At 43.6% G+C, this 22,805-nt stretch overlaps 1 long non-coding RNA gene across 1 annotated transcript in view; it reads right to left on the minus strand.

Moving 5' to 3' along the window:
* Nucleotides 1-315: 315 nt before the first annotated feature.
* Nucleotides 316-22,805, minus strand: part of LOC138801405 (uncharacterized) — a 59,984-nt gene continuing 37,494 nt past the window's right edge. The window contains exon 5 of the long non-coding RNA XR_011364613.1: nt 316-375. This is a non-coding gene — a long non-coding RNA (uncharacterized lncRNA). The remainder of the gene's footprint in view (nt 376-22,805) is intronic.

Consider the following 22,805-nt stretch of genomic DNA (forward strand, 5'->3'; position numbering starts at 1 on the left):
TACATTTCACAAGTTGCGGGGAGGGAAAGGGTTCAGGTGTGTACGCGTCCTGGGACGGCCGTTTCGGGGATACGCCCCCTTTGTCGACCAGGTGATGACGTCAGGATGCCAGGAAGGGTGTTATATACAAAATACGATGTGCACGTGATACATAACAACCAATAAAAACAACTGACAGGTATCAAACAAATACACTTAAATCGTTCCACTCGTTGAGAATGAGCGGGCCGACTGCATTTAAACGTGAGATTACCTTCTCAATAAAGTTTGATGTCTGTCCGAGCCGTCCTTAGGGGGGTTAACCCGTTCGAGGCCCAGAAATCTTAATGAGGAGGTGTTGCCGTTATGGACAGTTAAATTATAGTAGTTATATTCCTGTATATAGGAGCAGTATTATAGTAGTTATATTCTTGCATATAGGAGGCAATTTTTATTAATATAAAACAAACATAAATACAGAAATTCTTTTCCATCATAAATAAATACATGATCATACAGTTAAGGCTGCGTTCACACTACGTATATTTCAGTCAGTATATGTTTATTTCAGTCAGTATTGCAACCAAAACCAGGAGTGGATTAAAAACACAGAAAGGATCTGTTCACATAATGTTGTAATTGAGTGGATGGCCGTCATTTAATGGCAAATATTTGCTGTTATTTTAGAACAACGGCTGTTATATTGAAATAATGGCAGTTATTTACTGTTATATGGCGGCCATCCACTCAATGTCAACATTGTGTGAACAGATCCTTTCTGTGTTTTTAATCCACTCCTGGTTTTGGTTGCAATACTGACTGAAATATACTGACTGAAATATACGTAGTGTGAACCCAGCCTTAATCAGACTTGTGCATAAGAAAATAAAATTACACTAACAAAAGTCCATTTTAACTAAAGGGGAATATAAAGAAGTAAATAATAGCCTCTGCCACAATATACAATACATTAGTTCAGATGGACGTTCCTTCATAATCTGATGTTCTCCCCTGGATCCACCTGAGCTCTGACAATGAGGGATATGACCTTGCTATGATTGAATGGCTCACTATGGACAGAGACTCGTGTTCTCGTGTGCCAGTGATGGTACTTGATCACAGAGATGATCAGATACAGGGTCCCCCGGTTGATGTTATACCCATTAGATGTGACCCCATAGATGATTTCCGTGTATTTCAGTGACTGTAATGTGGGGACTTTTAGCTTTGTGGATATGTCACACCAGTTTTTCTGCCCACCCCAGCACTCTGAGATGAAATGAACCATAGTCTCCTCCTGCTGACAACCCAAGGGACACAGGCGATCTGACACACTGAGGAACTTTAGATTTCCCCTGACAAAAAGCTTCTCTTGTAACGACAGCCAGGCAATATCCCAGAACTTAGGGGGGAGCCGCGGACCATTGAGAAGCCACAGACTGTCCTGCAAGATGGTAGTTGGACAGTCTCTAAGTGCAGGTTGTATACAGTAGAAAGTCTTACACACTCTGGAGTATAGCTCTTTCCTGGTTTTACTCTCAATGAAAGAGTTATCAATACTCCATTTCTTGAGACATCGTATACCGTACTCCAGATACTGGGGGAGGAAGCCACAAGTCGATCTGCCCCTCTTGAGACTGTCGCCTCACATCCAAGATTCTGCAAAAGGCAATATCCAGTCCCTGATACCATTTATCCACAGGGAGCTGTCGTTTGAGTCTAGGCCCCCAAAATTAACTTTTAGAAACATGGAGTCAAAGAACACCCTTGGATTTAACATATCAAGCCCACCCTCTCTCCTCTGCAGGTAGGTTATCCCTCTTTTTACTGGGTTCAACCTGTTCAGCCTAGCCGAGAAAGATTCTGGCAAAGGAAAGACGACAGAGACGTACAAGAAGACGGGGACCAGGTAAGTCTTCAACATTGAGATCCGCTCTCTATAGGTCAGCCTCCAGTTCTTCCATCACTGAACCTTTACATTTCCGGTTTCCAACTTTTCCTCCCAATTTAGCCTGGAATTATCGTCCCTCCCGAATTTAACCCCTAAGATCTTAATTTAGGTGGAGGCCTTAGCAAACTGCGGCAGATCAAAGTCTGGGTCTGTACTCAATGTCCAGAAAGCTTGACTCTTCTCCAGGTTGACCAGAGACCCTGAAGTCTCCGAGTAGCTTCTGATGGCTGCAGACATCTCCACCTCACGAGGCTCAGATATCACTACAGTCACATCATCCGCGTAGGCAACAACATGCAGGGGCAAGCAATGGGGGACTGGTACCCCCTGAAAACCACACCGCTGCAGTGATCTCAGGAATGGATCGATAGCAAACACATACAGCAGTGGACTCAGTGGGCAACCTTGTCACACCCCTGCCTCTACACTGAACGTGCCACCCTGCCAACCATTGATCAGAGGAAAGCTCTCAGCCTCACAGTACAAAGTTCTCAGCCAATCTATGAATTGTCCCGGAATACCGTACTTTGACAAAGTGGCCCATAGATATGCATGATCTACTCTGTCAAAGTCTTTAGCCTGGTCAAGACCTACAACATATCTCCCACACCCAAGGGCTTTACATTTCTCAAACATCTCCCTGATGGAGAGCACCGCTCCAGAGATGTTCCGCCCTTTTACCGTGCCATACTGACAGCCTGCCAACAGTGCCGGGGACAAACAAACTAATCTAGAGAACAGAATTTTTGCCAGAATCTTCCTATCGACATTCAAGAGGGCAATTGGCCTGCAGTTCTTGATGTCGCTAGGATCTTTACCTTTAGACAGCAGAATTAGCGATGAGACCCTCATGGATGGAGACATTAGGTGATTTTCTAAACAATTTCTATAAACATCCACCAGGATTGGAGCCAAGAGGTCTCTGAATTTCTTATGGAATTCTGCTGTAATACCATCTGGACCTGGTGCCTTCTTCAGATGTAACTTATCAATGGCCTCTTTGACCTCCTCCACCGATAATTCTGCTGTCAAAGGAGAAAAGTCAAAATCATTAGTATCAGGGAGTGAAGTTGCCTCCAAGAATTGGGTCACTTTTTCTTTATCGAAAGCCTTCATCTGAAACAAGTCAGTATAGTAGGATCTCACGACCTCCAGGATACCCTCCCGAGATTCCTGCAAAACACCCTGGGAGTCAGTGAGACCGATGACAGATTTCTTTGACACACGCTTCCGGAAATTCTCAAAAGGACCCATAAACCCATAATAATAAGTTGGTCCTGGAGGAGGAGTGAACACAATTCTGGACTTAAACGTCATCTAGGAGGCCATATCCATAACCCCCTACCAAGATCTGGACGTTTAGCAACTCCCAAGCAGAAACACAAGGCCAGGTGGTCGCAGTATGGGACCACTTTCTCACTTATCCCGCTAACAGTCTCTGTGGGATTCACAAACGCCAGATCTATTTTACTTATCCTGTTAGTACAGCAATATGTGAATTTTGGCCTCCTTCCACCCTGTGTAAAGACGTCACTCAGACCAGCCTGCAAAACGATGTTATTAAGCACTGTAAAGTCCCTGACCACAGCTCTGCTGGAGGACCTGTCACCTGCTGACCGGGCAACGTTAAAATCTCCAGCCATTACAACGGGAATAAAGGTAAAGAGGTATGGCTTCACCTCATTAAAGACATGGATCCTTTCAGTCACTGTCTGTGGGCCATAGATGTAAATACACCTCCCCATAACAACCCCAGTCATCCTATGTACAGTCACGTCAGTGGTGTTAAACAGTATGGCTACTCCAGCATAATGGCCCTATTCCACGGAACGATTATCGTTCATAAACTCGCTCAAACGACCGCTCGTTAACGATCAATAAACGACTATTTTTTGTGAACGATTACACATTCAATCTAGTGGTAATGTGAACGATAACGATTATTTTGCGGTCGTTACATGATCGTTAAAACGTTCGCCGGGATGATAATGTAGGCGGGGAATAGAAGTTGGAGGTGTGAGAGAGGTGTGACAAAACCTTAAAAAAACCTTGAGAATTTGATACTGTCCAGAACGATTTAACGATTTCTAATTCAACAAAACGATTAGCGAATTATCGTTGGAAGACAAACGATTTTTTTTCGACATGTTGAAAAACTTTTGAGAACGATTCAACGACCATTTTGCTCGAGTCGTTCGATCGTTTTCATCAATTCAACGGAACGATTATCGTTAACGAACGGTCGTTTGAGCGAGTTTATGAACGATAATCGTTCCGTGGAATAGGGCCATAAGGCTCTACAGCCAATGACCAGAAGGATGGACCAGACGTCCAATCTCTCTGGGCCTCAGACAACAGTCCAGATGACGTTAGACGTGTCTCTTGTAAGAAGATGACATCAGCGTTAAGGTGTCTCAGATGTCATATACTGCATGTCTTGTTCTTCTTACTTTTATGCTGTTGGCATTACTGGAGATGATGTTTAATGAGAACCCAGCTATAAAAAGACAATAGAAAAGGACCATATTAGTGACTGCCATCATCACATGTCAGAGTCGCTGTCTCTACCCCCAGTCTCTATATCTGACTGTGTCGGAGTCTCTATAGTGGGGGTTTTCTTTTTTGTGCGGGGGAGCCCTGTGTCCTCTTCACACTCTTTGTCAATCCTTTCTAGCTCTTTCTTATAGTCACCATCTGATTCTGAGAGGACATCATATCTATTGGATAAGACCATGACTCCATCACTGCTAATGACCTGTTTCTTGGCCCTCTGGCCAGCGCTGGGACTCTCCTCAGGTTTGCAGGAGGATGGGTCTTTTTCTTCCTCTTATTACTCTTTATTTTCTCAGATACAGATGGTGACCTAGAGGAGACTGTCTGTGTCTGCTGCTGGTCTGAGGTGGCCTCTATGGGTGCTTGTACCCAGTCTGTGTGTACTTGCACCCCCTCTGATGATGGACTTGGATGTACATTATCTGACCCCTGCTGGACCTCCTGTCTGGTCAGTATTGTCCCTGATATTAGAGCCTCCTTCTCCTAGAAATGGGAATGAGGATGAACTTATTCCAGCCGTCTGTGTCCCTAAACCTGGGAAACTGCGCCCAAAACCGATCCAGACTGGACATGAGCTTAAAGCTAACGTCATAGCCCTGTCTGTCTGGAAGGTTTATTACGGCCAGGATGTCGGCTGGCGAGAACCCCATCTGGTGGCACAGGAGCTCCCGGATCACTAGTCTCCTGGTAGGGAGGTCTTCCTTGTTGCCCTTATGTTTGAACCTCACCACATTTCTCCTCTTAAACGCCTGGCCAGGCACTGGGGGTGAATGATGGAGCACTCCAATTCCAGGCGTTTCTGGGAGGCTCCTGACAGGGGGCACTCTCAGGGGGTTTAGGGTGGGGATCTGTACTAGAGGGGGCAGCCTTAACATGTGGGGGTAATGGGGGAAAATCACACAAAACATTCTTCTCTGTCTCCTCCACCCCATCAACCATGGCATCATCAGATGTTTCCATCTCCCACACAGACTGTGCATCCCCTCCAACCCCTGACACCTCAGGTACACCATGACCACCATGCGGGACTGCGGGACTGTCCCGTTTTCGGGGTGCTGCTCCGCGGTCCCGGAACTGCACCCAGTGTCCCGCATTATATGTGGCTCCACCGAAAAAACAATAATCCAGTAACTCACCTGTCCGCCGGTCCCAGCAGCTCCTCTTCCGGCAGAGCGCGCACTCCCGTCATCCTCAGGGGCGGGCAGCGGGGTATACAGGCACTGACTGTGCCGGAAGTGACCTGCAGCCTCTGTCATGAATTACTTCCGGCACAGTCAGTGTCTCTGTACCCCGCTGCCTGCCCCGGAGGATGACGGGAGTGCGTGCTCTGCCGGGAGAGGAGCTGCTGGGACCGGCGGACAGGTCAGTTACTGGTTTATTGTTTTTCTGGTCGGGGCACACAAATGGGAGGATTGGCTACTATGTGGGGCGCTATATGGGGGGGGTTGGCCACTATATGGGGGGATTGGCTACTATGTGGGGCACTATTTGGGGGGATTGGCTACTTTGTGGGGCACTATATGGGGAATTGGATACTATGTGGGGCATATATGGGGGCATTGGCTACTATGTGGGGCATATATGGGGGATTGGATACTATGTGGGGCACTATATGGGGGATTGGCTACTATGTGGGGCGCTATATGGGGGATTGGCTACTATCTGCTGGTCTCTCTGGCTCCTTCTCCTCTGGTGTAGGTCTCTGTGGTCTCTCAGGCTGTTTGCAGTCACCTGGTCTGGTCCTGTGACATTGGGGTTGCAGGGCCGTTCCATGGCCTCCCTCCCCTGCACGTGCACGCTTTGCGGGGTTGGCGGTCGCTGACCGACACGGTGTGGAGTTAGCGTAGGGACCCGTGTGGACCAGAGGACCTGCGCGGTGGTACACGGGGCAATATGGCTTGATCAATTCATATACAGACACTCTGGTGTTGATTTTTAATATAGGCCTAGCGGCATTAGTATCAGCCATAGATGGGATGTGCAGCCGTTCCATTCTCTCCAGTTCGTATTATAATAGTTATATTCTTGTATATAGGGGACAGTATTATAGTAGTTATATTCTTGTATATAGGGGCAGTATTATAGTAGTTATATTCTTTTATATAGGAGCAGTATTATAGTAGTTATATTCTTGTATATAGGATAAGTATTATAGTAGTTATATTCTTGTATATAGGAGCAGTATTATAGTAGTTATATTCTTGTATATAGGAGCAGTATTATAGTAGTTATATTCTTGTACATAGGAGCAGTGTTATAGTAGTTATATTCTTGTATATAGGAGCAGTGTTATAGTAGTTATATTCTTGTATATAGGGAGCAGTATTATAGTAGTTATATTCTTGTATATAGGGAGCAGTATTATAGTAGTTATATTCCTGTATATAGGGGACAGTATTATAGTAGTTATATTCTTGTATATAGGGGCAGTATTATAGTAGTTATATTCTTGTATATAGGAGAAGTATTATAGTAGTTATATTCCTGTATATAGGAGCAGTGTTATAAGAGTTATATTCTTATAGGTATAAAATGTGGCTGTACGTCAATCTTTGCACGCATTGTTAAAACATATTCTGTTACACTGTATACACAGACGGCAGTTTTTTTCATAGAATTTTCTATGTTATTATATTTAAAATACAGCCATGGTTTATACCTATTTTACTGTCATATTTTACATTTCCTTTACTGTGTGTAACCATAGGCTCATTGTATAATCATTTCCGATATTGTAAGGCATATAAGAATGACTTAATTCTCCAGTCTGGCTGTGTTCTTCTGGGTAAGTATAGAACCTGCTGACCTGGGGGGGGTCTGGCCATCTGTCTGTGATATGTTACATCTCTTGTGGATGGTATGGAGCCACACTGCTCTGGCTCATCTCTCGCAGACTCCCTGACAGGACAGATAGCCCTTCAGACCGCCGATAAAGGTGGAATTTGGGGACATCTATAGGAAACAACACTTGAGGCCTCAGATGACACGTCAGGAACGTGCTCACACAATGCCCCCAGAGACCACCATGTAAGGACTCTCCATCCAAGTGACTTCCAGCTTCTTCTTCCCACTCATCAAACTCTTGAAGTGTTCTTAGGGGCCGAGCTGCAAATGGAATATGGCTTTGTGATAGGAGCATGCCGGGACTTAGAAAAGCTTTTGTTTGTCTCCTTTTATCTTCGATGCAACCATAGCAATGAGAAACCTGTCTCCAAGAACAGCACAAATGTAAAGATAAGCGGCGCACAATGGTACAGAGGGGATAATCTCTCCGCTCGGGTATTTGCTGATGATTCGGTGCTTTGTAGTGATTAGGAACCATCTTTATAGAAATGTGTCACATGGGCAGAGGATTTAACACATTCTCATAGAAACTTCCTGCCAGTAACAATAGAGCACATTTACCGACGCCATGATTCATGGGATTCCACCATAAAAATTAATAAATCCCCCGTAAACGGGCGTCCCTACAATAATTCTATTCAGTGATGCTGACTACTGTATATTCAGTGTTCTTATCTGTAATAAGACCCCCAACCACCATGTGTATTCATAATACGGGGGGCTTCTAATGTCCCACAGGAGATCCTGCAGACCCCAGGTGTGACCACTACCTCTCAAGGGTGAATCCGCCTACTCACAGAGAGACACGGGAAAGGAGATGACTCCACAATAGGTGATTATTACATAGGGGGTAGTCTTATAGTAGTTATATTCTTGTATATAGGAGCAGTATTATAGTAGTTATAATCTTGTATATAGGAGCAGTATTATAGTAGTTATATTCTTGTATATAGGGGCATTATTATAGTAGTTATATTCTTGTATATAGGGGCAGTATTATAGTAGTTATATTCTTGTATATAGGGCAGTATTATAGTAGTTATATTCCTGTATATAGGAGCAGTATTATAGTAGTTATATTCTTGTATATAGGGAGCAGTATTATAGTAGTTATATTCTTGTATATAGGGAGCAGTATTATAGTAGTTATATTCTTGTATATAGGAGCAGTATTATAGTAGTTATATTCTTGTATATAGGAGCAGTATTATAGTAGTTATATTCCTGTATATAGGGGCAGTATTATAGTAATATATACTTGTATATAGGAGCAGTATTATAGTAGTTATATTCTTGTATATAAGGGACAGTATTATAGTAGTTATAATCTTGTATATAGGAGCAGTATTATAGTAGTTATAATCTTGTATATAGGAGCAGTATTATAGTAGTTATAATCTTGTATATAGGAGCAGTATTATAGTAGTTATATTCTTGTATATAGGGAGCAGTATTATAGTAGTTATATTCTTGTATATAGGGAGCAGTATTATAGTAGTTATAAACAAGGATCAAGAAACAGAGTCTCGCACTCACCGGACTGTAGCTGCAAGTGGTTTATTTCCGATACATCAGAGTGGGCTAGGCGGGGAGAGGGGAGATGGCAGAGCAGGTGTGTTCAGCAGGAGCAACAAAATGTTTCACGCCTACAGAGGCGCTTCGTCGGGCTAGGTCGTTCCTCAGGTGGACTTAGTGTAGGGACCCATGTGTATCAGATACCGGCACGAGGTACATGGGGCAGTATGGCTTGATCAATTCATACACAAAATTCTGATGTGTTTTTTATTTAGCCAAGCGGCACTAGTATCAGCCATAGGTGTGATGTGCAGCACTCTGTTTCTTCCCTGAGCCACATTTTGTTTCTCTCTTTTCTCCGTGTTTTGCACTCCTCCTGGTGAGACCCACATGACCGCAATTAGCAGGAGACACCTGAGTGCACATGGTTTTAATCCCTCCTGTTTTTTTCCCATTCTGTTTGCTGCAGCTATGGTGAGCGCAATACCTTATCCATACTTGTGCTGCTTGGGGGCGACCTTCTCCGCCGGCGGTGCTGGCCGGGTTCTGGTGTGGTGTTTTTGGGTCTGGTCCTGTGGCATGGGGGTCGCAGGGCCGTCCCATGGCCCCCGTTCCCTGGCTGTGCACGCCTGCGGGGTTGGTGGCCACTGACTGGCACGGTGTGGACTTAGTGTAGGGACCCATGTGTATCAGATACCGGCACGAGGTACATGGGGCAGTATGGCTTGATCAATTCATACACAAAATTCTGATGTGTTTTTTATTTAGCCAAGCGGCACTAGTATCAGCCATAGGTGTGATGTGCAGCACTCTGTTTCTTCCCTGAGCCACATTATAGTAGTTATATTCTTGTATATAGGAGCAGTATTATAGCAGTTATATTCTTGTATATAGAGGGCAGTATTATAGTAGTTATATTCTTGCATATAGGGGCAGTATTATAGCAGTTATATTCTTGTATATAGGAGCAGTATTATAGTAGTTATATTTCTGTATATAGGAGCAGTATTATAGCAGTTATAGTCTTGTATATAGGAGCAGTATTATAGTAGTTATATTCCTATATATAGGAGCAGTATTATAGTAGTTATATTCCTGTATATAGTAGTCAGTATTATAGTAGTTATATTCTTGTATATAGGAGCAGTATTATAGCAGTTATATTCTTGTATATAGAGGGCAGTATTATAGTAGTTATATTCTTGTATATAGGGGCAGTATTATAGCAGTTATATTCTTGTATATAGGAGCAGTATTGTAGTAGTTATGATGCAGTATGCGGGAGAAATTCAAGCACTCACCGTTGTTATCTTCCAAGTCTTTATTACGTAGAGATCATAGCAGGGAGGGGATGGTGGATTGTAGTAGTTATATTCCTGTATATAGGAGCAGTATTATAGTAGTTATATTCTTGTATATAGGAGCAGTATTATAGCAGTTATATTCCTGTATATAGGAGCAGTATTATAGTAGTTATATTCCTGTATATAGGAGGCAGTATTATAGTAGTTATATTCTTGTATATAGGAGCAGTATTATAATAGTTATATTCTTGTATATAGGAGCAGTATTATAGTAGTTGTATTCTTGTAAATAGGGGCAGCATAATAGTAGTTATAGTCTTTTATATAGGGGGCAGTATTATAGTAGTTGTATTCTTGTAAATAGGGGCAGCATAATAGTAGTTATAGTCTTTAATATAGGGGGCAGTATTATAGTAATTATAGACTTTTATATAGGGACGAACAATTTTGTGTAATCTGCACTTCTTTTGGCCAGGGAAGAGGTACAGATTACATGAACACAGTCATTTGCCAGGACACACCTGCTCTCACCTCCCTCCCCTTTCAAATGGGAAAATTGTTCTGAATAAACAGACTTGTTAAGGAACAGACTGATGACTGCAGGCGCTTTTTCTTACTTTGTGTATTATAGTAGCTATATTCTTGTTCAGGGGCAGTGTTTTTGTACTTTTTTTCTTATACATACTGTCTAGGTTCCCACAATGGACAGTGACAGCAGTCTTTCTAGACATCCATCATTTTAGTGCAAGTACTGATAGTGATGGCAACCAATAATGTTCATGATCATTATTTGCAGACGTCATTATTAATTAGACAACCATCTTTTGGCGGTAAAATGATGGATGTTCAGAAAGACATCTGTCATTGTCTTATTGTAGGAACATACCCTTATAGTTAGAGTTGCAAAAGAAGAGCCCGCGGAGCCTCATTGAAGAGTCTCGAAACACAGGACTAGTTAGATATCCCTTTGGCTAGTCCTGTGTTTCGAGACTCTTCAATGAGGCTCCACGGGCTCTTGTTTTTTTTTGCATATTTATGTTTCCCAGGGGGCAATGCACCTAGGACTTCACTGCATTGAGCGCTTTCATTAGCAGTCGGCAGTGTTATCGTTTGGCTGGTCTCCCTGAGATCAGTGATCTGTTTCTCTCATAGTTAGAGTTGGTATACAGTCAGTGTTAGGTTGTTTGTAGGTGCAGGTCGAGTCCTTCCTACTTTACCTAATGATTGAGATGACTGTAATTATTCTAGGCCGCGTCTCATGTGCCTTTCATGCCCTATAGGAATCGTCTCCTTACGAAATCAAACGTTCTTAAAATAAAGAATCTCATTATCGACCTTGCACATTTCAGCAACTTCTGAGTCATATGGAGACAGGACTCTACTGTGTCTTCTCTTCACACAGACTAGGAGGATGACGTCTTTGGTCGAGGTGATAGAAGGTTTGCAAACACAATGGAAAAATTAGATGAATCCTTAATCATATGAGGTTAAAAAAGTTTTAAAGGTGAAGAGAAAGTCAAAGGAAACTCACCATAGAATCATCGAGTATGGCTGAATTGGGGGTCCAGACGCTATAGCCCCTATTATAGGGAAAGGAAGGTCTTAAAAAAGTGCAATGGATTATAGATTGGACAAAGATCATAGAAAGAGGGAAAAGGGTGATGAATAAAAAGCCTTATGACATGGTGGACGAGGCTAAGGTAGAATGAAAAGACATGGGGGGGGGGGGATTTATCAAACTGGCTCAGCTGCCCCTAGCAACCAATCAGATTCCACCTTTCATTCCTCACAGACTCTTTGGAAAATGAAAGTTGGAATCTGATTGGTTGCTAGGGGCGACTGAGCCAGTTTCACTTTACACCATGTTTGATATACCTCCCCCCATGGGGTCTATTTATAGGGTTATTATAGTCGCCCCCCCTCTATGAATAAGGGTCATATTATTTATAGCGTTGTTTGTATTTAGTTATTTTATTAAATCTGATATTATTCTTGGTGTCAAATCAATGCAGTCTGGTGACTCTATTGTATTATATTGTATTGTATTATATTGTATTGTATGTCTCTTCGGGGTTATAACTAATATCCATGACGTCTAGTAGTGGAGCAGTAGTAATAATGATAAGACGCCTGGTGTCAAGCTGACAAACCAGCAATAGTGTTGACTTCTAATGGGTTAGAAATTATATCCCTGGTGTCTGGGGGGAGGGGGGGGGGTGTTTGTTAATAAAAATATAAAAAATCTCTAGTGGTTCAGCCCTTTGGTGTCCTTATAATATTATTTTATTATATTTACATTACTTAACTTTCTCTATTTATATTACAACTATTATTGTTGTTATTATTATCATTATTATTATTTAGTGGCATTATTTAAATTTTTCTATTTTTAATGCAACTATTATTGTTGTTGTTATTATTATTATTATTTGGTATCATTATCCTATCCCTGGTGTTCGGTGATTTTCTAGTAGGTTACCAATAGCGTCCCTCGCCGGCAAGCAGAAATAAACAGCATGACTGGCTATTGGTGAGTCCCTCCCGTGAACCCCAATAATGAGACACAACACCAGCATGGAATGCATCGGCCACAGCAGCCGTTTTATTAACAATAATAATAACAATAATAAAAACAATAGGCACATTAAAACCTAACCTCAACACTTTTGCCTTTTTAACCCTGAAGGAGGTCCTCGAAGCCCCATAAACAGGCGGTCCCTTTTTTAATCTGAACCACTCCCGACTTGCCCACAGGTTCTACCTCCAGCCGAGGCGCACCTGACTCGGAGGCATGTAACTGAACCCCTGTGTGCCCATCAATTCCACAAGATGCCTCCGGGGCCGAAGCCCCCCACCAGACCCCCTGGTTGCCACTAAAGACCGCCATGCCCTCCTAAATTAGGGAGTCCAGAACCACCTATTGGTTCCCCCCCTAAACTCCAGTGCCAATGTACTACACCGACTTCGAGGACCCCCCGCATCACTCCCCTCCATCAACTGCTGCGACAAGAGAACCCAAAACCCTACTGCTGCACCACCAATGCCCCATGCTCCTCCCCCCCGACGATCCCCCGTCCACCATACCAGGGAGGGTGGGTGGGAGATTGTCAGCTCCTTTCACTCCGGCAGTAAAAACTGGCTATGCCCTCCCCTAACCCCTTCTCCCTTAAATACTAGCTCCCCCCGCCCCTAGCAACCTACCTAGCACCCAATCCCCTACCTGCCATACCCCCTAGCCCCCCAATCCCCTACCCTTATCCCCTTTCTAGCCCCCACCCCTCTCCGCCCCCACATTTTCTTTCTCCCCTCTCCCCTTCTAATGTTAATCAACCCCCCTCCCCCCTTTACTGAAACTCTCCCTCCTTCTCTCTGTCCCCCCAAAGTCCAGTCATGCAGGCCTCCCCTAAGCTGCGCCTCTAGTCCGGCCTGTACTTTTATAATATTTCTCTTCCATGTAATATACAGGATGTGATATCTAATTGGTTTTTGAAGTATCTATGGTGCCTCTTAGGTTAGCGGTATGCCTTTAAATAATATTCCTGCTGTCTAGGGGATTAATATGGGACATTAGTTTATTTACTCAGTCAGTAATGGTTCCCGTTATGGAGAAGTAATGAAAATATTCCTCTTGTCTTGTGGGTCAATGGTAACCGAGGCTCCCCCCCCCCCCCAGTCTAAAGGATGAATAAAGTCATCCCTGGCATCTAATGGTTGAAATGTTTATTATTATTATTATTATTATTATTATTATTAATAAAATTATTATTACTTCTTTTTGGTTTAACAAACAACAATTATAGTATCTATAATAATAATAATAATAATAATAATAATAATTGTGTCAAGGTTAAGTGGCTTGAAAAAGAAAATATCCCTGGTGTTAAAGGGGTTGTCCGGCGATAAAAAATTAATCACAGAATAACACACATTACAAAGTTATACAACTTTGTAATGTATGTTATGTCTGTGAATGGCCCCCTTCCCCGTGTTTCCCCCCACCCACGCTAGACCCGGAAGTGTGGTGCATTATACTCACCGCATCTCGTGTCGTCCACGGTCTCCGATCCTCAGCAGTGACGTCTTCTTCGGGAGGCCGGCAGATCTTCCCGAGTGCCGGCCACCCTCTGCAGCGTCATTTGAAGCTCAGCCGCGATTGGCTGAGCATAACTGTGCTCAGCCAATCGCGGCTGAGCGGCTGATGACGCGGCCACGTCATCAGCTGCTCAGCCACGATTGGCTGAGCACAGTTATGCTCAGCCAATCGCGGCTGAGCTTCGGATGACGCTGCAGAGGGCGGCCGGCACTCGGGAAGATCCGCCAAGCTCCCGAAGAAGACGTCACTGCTGAGGATCGGAGACCGTGGTCGGCACGTGACAGGTAATGTATAGCGCACCACACTTCCGGGTACACGGGTGGGGGTGGTGGGACACGGGGAAGGGGGCCATTCACAGACATAACATACATTACAAAGTTGTATAACTTTGTAATGTGTGTTATTCTGTGAATAATTTTTTATCGCCGGACAACCCCTTTAAGTGGATCAGTAAGAATATCCCTGGTGTTTAGTGGATCAGTAAGAATATCCCTGGTGTTTAGTGGACCAGTAAGAATATCCCTGGTGTTTAGTGGATGAGTCAGAATATCCGTGGTGTCTAGTGGATCAGTAAGAATACCCCTGGTGTTTAGTGGATCAGTAAGAATATCCCTGGTGTCTAGTGGATCAGTAAGAATATCCCTGGTGTCTAGTGGATCAGTAAGAATATCCCTGGTGTCTAGTGGATCAGTAAGAATATCCCCGTTATCTAGTGGATCAGTAAGAATATACCTGGTGTCTAGTGGATCAGTAAGAATATCCCTGGTGTCTAGTGGATCAGTAAGAATATCCCTGGTGTCTAGTGGATCAGTAAGAATATCCCCGTTATCTAGTGGATCAGTAAGAATATCCCCGTTATCTAGTGGATCAGTAAGAATATACCTGGTGTCTAGTGGATCAGTAAGAATATACCAGGTGTTTAGTGGATCAGTACCATAAAATGTATGACAGAATATTACTCTTGGGGTGAAATTGGAAAACAAACTTAATTTAGTAATTTTCGGGGAGTTCCCGTGTCTACGTAATGTACTTTACCAGTACCAATAATACCAGTTTTATTTTTTTACCTACAGGGCTGTATGGGAAGCCATTTTTTGTGCCATGAGCTCTAGTCTTATTAGTATCATATTTGTGTAGATCGGACGTTTTGATCACTTTTTATTAACTTTTTTTCTGCTATATAATTTTTGTTTTAAAAAATCATCAATCTTGGCTGTTTTTTGCTTTTTTCGATTATGCCGTTCATCATGCTGGAACACTATTGCGATATTTTAATAGATCGGACAATTACTCACGCTATGATATATAATATGTTTATTTATGTAATTATTTGTACATGTTACCTTTTATTGGGGGGGGAGAAGTTTTGGCCCTTTTTTTTTTCAAATAAATTTTTATTTTCACACTTAATAAGGCCCCCTGGGGGACTATTACCTGCAATCCCTAGATTGCATATACTGTTCAATGCTATACTGATTGTAACTGACAGGCTGCTCCTGTCCCTTAGGGCCCTATTACACCAACAGATTATCTGACAGATTATTATTATTATTATTATTATTTTTTTTTTTTTTAAGCCAAAGCCAGGAATGGATTTGAAAAAGGAGAAATCTCAGTCTTTCCTTTATTACCTGTTCTCTGTTTATAGTCTGTTCCTGGCTTTGACTAAAAAAAAAACAACTGTCAGATAATCTGTTCGTGTAATAGGGCCCTTAGACTTAACCCCTTAAGGACGGGGCCCATTTTCGTTTTTGCGTTTTCGGTTTTCCTCCTTGTGTTTAAAAGGCCATAGCACTTGCATTTTTCCACCTAGAAACCCATATGAGCCCTTATTTTTTGCGTCACTAATTGTACTTTGCAATGACAGGCTGAATTTTTGCATTTGGTACACTACGAAACCAGAAAAAAATTCAAAGTGTGGTGAAATTGAAAAAAAAAAACGCATTTCTTTTATTTGGGGGAACTGTGTTTTTACGCCATACGCCATTCGCCCTGGGGGCATCAGACAGGGAGATCGCTCCTGCGGGACAACGTCCCGGAGGAGCGATCTCCCCCACTAGTCACCAGGGAACGGTTGCCTCCGGTAATCGGAGGCAGCTGTCAACTTTGACAGCTGCCTCCGATTAGCTAATTAGCGGGCACGGCGATCAGACCGTGCCCGCTAATAGCGGCGGTCCCGGGCTACACGCGGCACCCGGGACCGCGGTGCTTCAAAGCGGGGTCGCCGCGCGGCCCCGCTTTGAAGTGCTAATGAGGACATATGACGTACGGGTACGTCATATATCCTTAAGAGGTTAAAGGGATATTCCACTCAAACATAACTTTTGATATGTTTCTGCCCATGGTGAGAATAACAATTCCTTCCATACTTGTTATTATCTATTCAGTCTCCTTCCCCCAGTTCTGAGCTGCTGCTTTCTGCTTTATCTGCAACATTGTAGCTGCTTTGTAATGCTGGGAGAGTTATTCTGAGGTCAAGATGCTAATGAACTCTAATGAACTGGGGTTAATCCTTCCAGCATTAAAAAGAAGCTATAATGTTGCAGATAAAGTCTGCCAGGGACTTGTTTTCATCAGCCGTCTCAGAAGGAAGCGGGGGGGTGAGACAGAGAAGAGCTCACACACAGATTTTTGTGTCTCCAGCAAAAAGCAGCAGCTCAGAACTGTGGGAAGGAGACTGAATAGATAATATGTATGGAAGGGATTGCTAGTCTCACCATGGGCAGCAACATATCAAAAGTTATGTTTGAGTGGAATACCCCTTTCAATGCTGCGATCATTGCTGCCTGTCATTATTAGTGAGCGCCCGGTGGCTGACAGCCCTTGAGTTTGCTTCATAGCGCCATCGGCACCTAATGGCATACGGGTACCTGATACATCGTCTGGTGACAGGCGCCTATGCTGGACCCTTACTACTTAGGTCGTCTAAAGGTTAATCAGGAATATTCCTGGTGTCTGGTGGATTAATAATAAAGATGTCTGGTGTCCACTGGATTAATGAAAAATATCCCTGGTGTCTAGTGGATTAATAATAAAGATGTCTGGTGTCCACTGGATTAATGAAAAATATCCCTGGTGTCTAGTGGATTAATAATAACAATGTCTGGTGGATTAATAATGAAAATCCCTCTGTTTAACAGAATAATAATAATGAATATTGCTGGTGTCTACTGAATTAATAAAGAATATCCCTGGTGTCCAGTGGATTAATAATGAATATACTTGGTATCTAGTAAATTAATAAAGAATATCCCCGGTGTTTAGTGGGTAAAAAAAATGAATATTCCTGGTTTCTAGCAGATTAATAAAAAAAATTCCCTTGTGTCCAGTGAATTAATAATGAATATCCTTGGAGTCTAGTAAATAAGTAAGGAATATCCCTGGCGTCTAGTGGATTAAAGGGGTACTCCAGAGAAAGAAAACCGTTTTTAAATCAACTGGTGTCATATAGTTATACAGATGTGTAAATTACTTCTATTTGAAAAAAAAAGAAGTTGTCTTCCAATATTTATCAGCTGCTGTATGTCCCGCAGGAAGTGGTGTATTCTTTCCAGTCTGGCACGGTGCTTTCTGCTGCCACCTCTGTCCATGTCAGGAACTGTCCAGAGCAGGAGAGGTTTTCTATGGGGATTTTATACTACTCTGGACAGTTCCTGACATGGACAGACGTGGCGGACTGGGAAAAATACACCACCTCCTGCAGGACATACAGCAACTGATAAGTAATGTAAGACCTTTTTTTTTTTTTTTAAAGGAAGTTAATTACAGATCTATATAAATCTATATACCCCTTCAATAAAGAACATTCCTGTTGTCTTGCAGAATAAGGCCATGTTCAGACATTGTATAACACCGTCCGTTCTGTGACCCGGATGTCACTGGACGGTGTCACTGAAGTACTGAAATACTGGCCGGATGATCTTCATTTCTGCTGAATTCGGGCGCACCCATGTGTGCTCGCATTCCAATTCACCGCTGTACACAATGGAGCGTGCGGTCGGAGCCGCACGCTCTATTGTGGGAACTGACATGTCTGTGTGGCTTCTAGCTCGTGCAGCCGGATGGAATCCTGGCCGGAGTGTATACCATGTATATATGCTCCGTCCAGGATTCCATTCATTCGCACACAACGTATGGTTTCTATAAATCAGCAAATTGCAACAACGGCCGTGATTTATACATAGCATACGTTGTGTGAACATAGCCTAATAAAGAATATCCCTGGTGTCCAGTGGATTAATAATGAATATCCCAGTGTCTATTTTATGTAATACTATAATCTGTGTCGCCTCTGGATCAGGCCCAGAGTACGGACTATATATATATATATATATGTACGTATGAGCCGGACATTGCTCTGTGGTCACAGCTTGCAGATTACACGGCCATGGCTCTGCGAGTGTCCCGGGAAGGGAGGTTCCCTTCATGATATGTATGGAGCTCTGTACACACATGAGATATAACATAAAACATGTAACACAATGCTGTACAATGCAATATTACTAGTATGCGGCCCCTTTAAGAGACGGCATCATTACAGTAACTGTGGGTAAGAGCCTAATGAGAGCGTTATGATGCGGCTATTAGATACATAGAAATCTCCTAATCGCAGTGAAAGCTTCCGAGTATACTTCTCTCCACATTAAGATCACAATCTCCTGGTCCACTCTTACTAACCACATCCCCAGCTTTCAACTGCATCATAAGTGCCATCCAGGGTGTATCAGCTTTCCTGCCTGCGGCGCCAATAGAGGGGATGGTAAACAAGCGAGAGGTGGCGGAAAATGGACGGAGCGCGAGATTACCGTAACCTCATGTGTAACAATAGTAATAGTGATAACAATAATAGTAGTATTATATACTATGGCTGAATGACAGCTAAGAAAGACATTAATGTATACATATTACATAAGTGCAGCTATATGCAGAGGCAGCATTTACACCCAGGTCCTAGTGGTTAGGGGTCTAGAGGTCGCTTGCTCACATTAGTGTTATGAAGTACAGATGGTTGGTGGGGCCCTTTCAAGGAATTTTCCATTGGGGCTTCAGATTACAGCGTCATACTTGCCAACTGTGCTGATTTTGGAATTGGCCTAAAAAGGTGTGGTTTATGTCATTCCCACCCCAAAGTGGGTGTTTCAAGACCAAGAAGGGGCTTAAACAAACACCCCCTTAATACTTTCCCCATATAATGCAACCCACCACCACTATTTCTGCAGTGTCACCTGTTTCATCCCTGCTCTGCTGAATCCATACCTTGAATTACTCAAACCAGGTCACGTGACCTCCTATCTGCCTCTATATTGACCTTTAGATAGCAAACTATATTCTCTCCCTTTTAAATCTTCTCTCAACCCCACAAGGCATCAGAGTGGGGTCACATGGGCAGCTCGGGCCAGTACCATCTATGCCTGCTAGGAGGACATTGTAACAATCCTCATCTCTATAGTCCCCTAAGTAAGATAGTTTTCCTGCAGCGCCACAGCAGGAGACATGAGGAATTGCATAAGGCCTATTGAAATCATTGTGTTTTATGTGCGGCGCCTGGATCTGTTGGGTCTTCCAAAGGGAGACGCTCTTTGCAGCTGCTTACCATTAGGTCTCAATACGCCAACCATCCCTGGATCCCTTATAGGATCTGCATAAAGACACAATGGTTCCTGTCAGTAGCAGTCCAGGTTTTTCCTTTACCACTGTAAACAAAGGTGATGGTGGCTGTTGTTAATAGCAGGACATGCAATGGCACCATGACACCAAAGTTCCTTCTGCTATGTGCCTATAAATATTCCGGCCACAGACAGGAGGTGTAAGGAAGGGGCCACTTGTGTCTGGATGGTGGAAAAGGAAACTGGGAGCTGCTTGTGCTTGTCAGTGGATCAAATGGTCCTCAATACTGCTGTTTGTCTTGACCTCCCCGCAGCCAGTGGTGGATCACAATGTGGGTGGTCGGTACCCAAGGCTCCTGGGGAGCCCACACATCTGATCTTGTCCTGAGTATATATTTTTTAAAATCTTTTATTATCATAATGGGGGCCATGCACTAAAGGGGGGGGCTACAAAGGAGTGGGCCATCTACTAAAGAGGGCGACACAGAAGGGGCATCTACTAAAGAGGGACTACACTGGGGGCCATCTACTAATGAGGGAAATTACATTGTGGGCCATTTACTAAAGTCCCCTCTTTAGTAGATGGCCCACAATGTAATTTCCCTCATTAGTAGATGGCCCCCAGTGTAGTCCCCCTTTTAGTAGATGCCCCCTCCTGTATAGCCCCCTTTAGTAGATGGCCCCCTCCTATGTAGACCTCCTTTAGTAAATGCTCCCCTCCTATGTAGTCCCCTCTTTAGTAGATGGCCCCCTCCTGTGTAGCCCCCTTTAGTAAATGCCCCCCTCCTGTGTAGACCTCCTTTGGTAAATGCCCCCTTCCTGTGTAGACCACCTTTAGTAGATGGCCCCCTCCTGTGTAGACCACCTTTAGTAGATGGCCCCCTCCTGTGTAGACCACCTTTAGTAGATGGCCCTCTCCTGTATAGCCCCCCCCCCCCCTTAAGTGCATGGCCCCCATGATAATAATAGAGTAAATGGAAAAAAAAAATTATATGGTAAATAGAGAGAGAGTAAGTTTTTAAAGGTTTCATTGAGCTTTTGCTGCAGTCCATCACCCGCCCAGCTGGGGGCAAAGAACGAAATCCTCAGATTTATTAGCAGCACCTGATGACGGTCACAGATCTTCTTTGACTTAGCGAGCTGCTACTTAAGATTAATAAATAAATTTTGATCACATTTACAATTCGGCAGGCCGCCCTGCTTTGTATTTTCTACCTCGTCCGCTTCCTTCTTCCATCTTAAATCTTAAAATGCTAAAAAAGAAAATGCAAATGAGGTCATTTTGGGAAAAAACTCATTTATTAAAAGGGCCGGGGACTGTGTACGCAGACGACTTGTCAACTAATGTGGACGTGTCAGACATGGCGGCCCGCAAAGCTTTTAAGAATATTAACAATATGTTTTATTTATTTTGATTGCGCGGCTTTTAGAGGAAGCGGAGGAGCGGCCGCGAAAAAGCTCCGAGACCTTCACATCTTCCCAAGTACAAAGCGGCGATGTGGCTGCTTCAGGCTGCGGGACGAGTATGGAGAACAGGATGTCCCTGGCAGCCATGCTGGGAGTGAGGTCATAGAGTATGGGAGGTGTGTGCCCATTATCTGCGCTCAGGATAGATTGCAAGAAATCACTGTTCACCCTTGAGCTCGATTGTAATCTAAGCAGGTCCAAGACTCCCATTCATTCCTTAGTATATCATTATAGCAATTGTAGCTCCGTTTTTCTGATTCGGCACAGATACAGCCATAACATTGTAACTACCTGGTTTCACCACCAGGGGAGCCGAGGAGTTTATCGCATCCTTTTCATTCATTTTATCCATTAAAGGGAGACTATCAGCAGGTTAGACAAATCTAACCTGCTGATAGCCCCCTATAGCCCCCGGAAAGCTGAGGAGGAAGGTATGTGTCTTACCTTCATCCTCGGCGCCAGTCCCATGCAGTTAGCAGCATAATCCTCAGTCTGCCCGCTCCATTGATTATCGTTAGAAGGAGCAGGCTGACGATGGGGCAGTGCTCCTACCAGTTGCGGATTATAATAGGTCCGTTTTGGGCGGTAGCCCGGGGGCCTGAGCTCCTGGGGGGCCCATGGTCACAGTTCTGCCATGATATGGAAAAAATTGCTGACTTTTTACCTCGATTATGCACAAATCAGGGCATCATGACATTATTCATCCTGTTCTATGAACACTACTCTTGTGCTACCATAGTTACAGTGGGGTGGGGGGCCCAGGCCTACTGAACAGCCCGGGGCCTATGGTAAAGTTAATCCGCCCCTGGCTCCTACAGGGTGGTCTGGACTAAGGAATACACTGCTGACGGCACAGGAATGGCGCCGAGGAGGAAGGTAAGAGACATAGCTTCCTCCTTGGCGCCCCGTACACAATAGGGGGCTATCGGCAGGTTAGATTTGTCTAATAGTTACCCTTTATTAAAACAGTATACTGTCAGTTCCTCAGCTCCCCTAGTGGTGGCAGCTGGAACTGAATTGTATGACTGTAGGGAAGTTGGAGATTTTTCATCAGTGAGATAAATAAGAAATTAAAGCTATATAGATTTGTAATGTACTTTTGTTTAACAATTTCCAGTCTTCCAGTACTTATAAGCTGCTGTATGTTCTGCAGGAAGTAGTGTATTCTTTCCAGTCTGACACAGTGCTCTCTGCTGCCACCTCTGTCCATGTCAGGAACTGTCCAGAGCAGCAGAAAATCCTTTTTTTTTAAATTAGTACTTGAAGGGGTATTCCCTTGTGACAAAATGATCCCCTACCTACAGGATAGGGAATATGTAGCTGATAGCAGGGGGACACCTGCAACCCTGACAATAGAGACCCCTGCCTCACATTAGAGGCATCATGCATGCCACCACTCTATTTGCTGAAACAAGTGAGTACAGTTTTTGGTTTTCCAGGCATGATGCAAATTGTAACTGGAGGGCGGCTTCCCCGTCCCTGCTTTAAGAGAA

The sequence above is a fragment of the Dendropsophus ebraccatus genome, chromosome 9 (assembly GCF_027789765.1).
Source record: "Dendropsophus ebraccatus isolate aDenEbr1 chromosome 9, aDenEbr1.pat, whole genome shotgun sequence".
Lineage (NCBI taxonomy): Eukaryota > Metazoa > Chordata > Amphibia > Anura > Hylidae > Dendropsophus > Dendropsophus ebraccatus.